Here is a 3,988-nt window from a genome sequence, read left to right as displayed (position 1 = left end):
AAGAGAGAGAGAGAGAAAGAGAAAATTAAAGGGCAAATAAATGGGGGGAAGAAACATGTTGATGAAGCAAATGTATCCAAACTATACCAAGATGCACAAATCAATGAGTAAAAGATCCGATGGAAAAACTTAATAGAAAAACAGGTAAATTGCATATGTACACACACACACACACACACACACACACACACACACAGAGTCATTTCACAAAACAGAGTATCCAAATGATCTCTAGACATTTGAAAATGTACTCACCATCATTAGTCTTCAGGAAAATCCATAAAAAACACACGAATTACCATTATACATCTACCAGTATGGCTAAAATGAAAGATGGAAATGACCAAGTGTTGATGAGGCTATGAAGCAACTGGAACTCTCAGACTCTGCTGGTAGGAGTTAAAAGGGGTGCAGTCACTTTAGAAAACTAGTAGCATCTACTGAAGCTGAACTTATGCATACTCTGTGACCTAGCAATTCAATTCCAACAGAAATAGCCAGCAAAAGGAAAAAATACATATAAATATGCGTGTGTGTTTATTGATTTATTCAACAAAAGACATATGCTGGAATCTTCACAGCAGCACTATTTGTAATAACCCAAACTAAAAGCTAATATATCACAGGAGAATGGGTAAATAAACTGCGATATATTCATACATGGGGATACTACATACTAATGAGAATGAACACCCTATAAGCACATGCAACAACATATACAAATCGAGCAAAAGAAGCTGTGTATATATTCTGTATGCTTCCATATATATAAAATACAGCAACAGGAGACACCAATCAATCTGCTAAGTCAGGATGGTGGTGATTCTTGGTGAGGGTCAGGCAGGGAGGGAAGCGGGTGTCGGTGACCAGAAGTGGGTATGAGGCTGACTTCTAGGGGGTGCCGGTGATGTTCTCTTTCTTGATCCGGGAGTTGGTTATACAGTTGTGTTCAGTCAGTCACAATTCACTATGCTGTACATTTAATTTTTTACTAAAAAAATTATTTTTGAGACAGGATCTTACTTTGTCACACAGCCTGGAGTGCAATAGCACGATCACGGCTCACTGCAGCCTTCACCTTCCCTGGGATCATGTGAACCTCCCGCCTCAGCCTCCTGAGTGGCTGGGATGACAGATAACAGATAACGTGCCACTGCATCCACCTAATTTTTGTAGTTTTTGTAAAGACAAAGTTCCAACACGTTGCCCAGCCTGGTCGAATGACTGGGCTCGAGCAATCTGCCCACCTTGGCCTCCCAAAATGCTAGGATTACATGTATGAGCCACCATGCTTGGCCTACGCTGTACATTTATAATAATCACTCTTCTGCATGTATGTTATATTAGAAGAAAGAAAAATAAGATTTTTTAGTTTAAATTTTTCTTTTTTCTTTTCTTTCTTTCTTTCTTTCTTTTTTTTTTGGTAGAGATGAGGAGTTTCACTATGCTGCCCTGGCTGGTCTTGGACTCCTGGGCCACAAATGGTTCTTCCATGTTGACCTCCCAAAGAGCTGGATTACAGGCGTGGGCCCTGGTGCCTGGCCAAAAAATATTTTTAAAAAAGTGGCTGCCACGCCAGGTGTGGGATTATGAAAGAGGTCCTCTTCATCACATTTTCCCCTATGTAAGGCTGTGCCCACTGCACTTGGACTCTTCGGGTAGATGGTTCTGATGCAGGGATACAGCAAGACCTCCTGCCCCTGCCCCGACTCACCAGATTGTTCCTAGTTCACCTGGAAGAGCAGAAGTACATGACAGTTTCTCAATGACCATTATGTATCACAGGGGTCCCACAGTAAAACATCTACAGGTGCCAGGTAGGTTGCATGAATGAGTGAGATGGCCGTGCATCCCGGTACGAAGTGGCCGGACAGCGGTCAGTTGCCTTTGAAGAGGGCAGTCGGTGTGTGGTCCCAGCTGATTAATACCCTGCTGGAATTCAGCCTAGTGAAGTCAGAGTTTCCAAATTTTTAGAAAAGAAGCTGGAAATCCAGATTGCTCTGTGAAACCTTTCAGTTTTCAAATTTTGGCAATTCATTGGAATGAAATGAGTTAATCAAAGCATGCCCTTGGGCCAGATTTGGCCAACAGGCCTCCCGTTTATAACCCCTGGTTTAGTGGTTGAATGACTCACTCTAGAAGCACTCTCTGCCAGAGCTGTAAGAAAAAAACAATAGCTACTCTTTGTTGGGCACTTACTGAGACCTTTGCCTAATGTATTTCCTTGGTTCTAAGGTGCCATCCATACCATTTATATAACAACAGCTTTCCAGGAAAAGAAGATGAAAAATAAAAGGAAAAGAAAATAAACTACCATATTCGATGTACTCATCTATTAAAAGATGCTGACTTCAGAAACATTAACAGGTAAAAACAAACAAAAACAAATGTATGCCTTAGAAAGAAAGTAAACATGGGACACTTTCTCATCTAGTTCTTACAAAAATGTTACATGGTAGGTATGGTTGTTAGGCCCATTTTAAAATGTGAGGGTTGGTAAGGTTAACTGACTGTCCCCAGGGTACGTGTCCCGCAAGCAGCTGAGCTAGGACTTAAACACGGATCTGCTGCACACCCAACTTCACACATTTTTTTTTTCTGAGACGTCGCTCTGATGCCCAGGCTGGAGTACAGTGGTGTGATCTTGGCTCACTGTAACCTCTGCCTCCCGGGTTCAAGCAATTCTCCCTGCCTCAGCCTCCCTAGTAGGTGGAATTACAGGCATGTACCACCACCCCGGCTAATTTTTCTATTTTTAGTAGAGACGGGGTTTCGCCATGTTGGCCAGGCTGGTCTGGAACTCCTGACCTCAAGTAATCCACCCCCTTCAGCCTCCCAAGTGCTGGGATTACAGGCATGAGCCACGTGCCTGGCCCCAACTTCACATTCTTAATCATTGTAATCCATTTCTCCCTAAAGTGAGGAATGAATACTGTGAGAAGCAAAGCTTAAAGGGTTTTGGTGAGTATTATAGCAGGCCAGCTATCGCAGGCAGCTGTAGCAAATGGACCCAGACATGTCGTGGTACAAATGAAAGGAAATGCACCTCTTGCTCATTTAATAGTCTTTGATGGCTGTTCAGGGGCAGAAGCAGTTCTCTTCCATGCAGTCCTTCAGGTGGTAGGTGACTATGCCATCTTCAACATGTGGCTTTCAGTGTGTCACTAGCTCAGTGAGCTGGAGGAGGGAAGGGCATAGACAGGTGTGTTAATCTGTCTGTGTTGCTATAAAGGAATACCTGAAGCTGGGTAACCTATAAAGACAAGGGGTTTATTTGGCTCACAGTTCTTTAGGCTCTACAAGAAGCATGATTCGGTATCTGCTCCTAATGAGGGTCTCAGGAAGCTTCCAATCATGGTGGAAGGCCATGGAGGAGCAGACATGTCACATGGTAAAAGGGGGAGCAAGAGAGTGAGGGAGGAAGCACCAGGTGCTTTTAAACAACCAGATCTCAAGTGGATTCACAGAGCAAGAACTCGCTCATTACCATGAGGACAGCACCAAGCCGTTCATGAGGCCTGCGCTCCCATGACCTAAATACCTCCCACCAGGCCCACCTCTGACACCAGAGGTCACATTTCGGCACGAGATTTGGAGGGGACAAAACATCCAAACCATATCAAGGAGGAACCTGCTGTCTCCAAGCCCTAATATAGAAGTGGTATCTACTCACATTCTATTCAGAAGCACCAGGCCATACTAAACCACAAGGAAGTGGGATAGAAAATGAGGTTGTAATCACTGCCAGCCAATAACTACTCTGTTACTATGGAAGGTGAGAACGAATTTCCGTGAAAAGCTACTGGTCACTTTCACTAAGTGGCTTAGAGACATAGAACAATATTGAGTCACAGAAAATCTCAATTTGGTGCTAAAGAAAGCCTGCCTGCCTTCCTTCCTTCCTTCCTTCCTTCCTTCCTTCCTTCCTTCCTTCCTTCCTTCCTTCCTTCCTTCTTTCCTTCCTTCCTTCCTCCTTTCCCTTCTTTCC

This window comes from Cebus imitator, unplaced genomic scaffold, assembly GCF_001604975.1.
Source record: "Cebus imitator isolate Cc_AM_T3 unplaced genomic scaffold, Cebus_imitator-1.0 Scaffold85, whole genome shotgun sequence".
Taxonomy (NCBI): Eukaryota; Metazoa; Chordata; class Mammalia; order Primates; family Cebidae; genus Cebus; species Cebus imitator.
Note: the sequence above shows the minus strand (reverse complement) of the source record.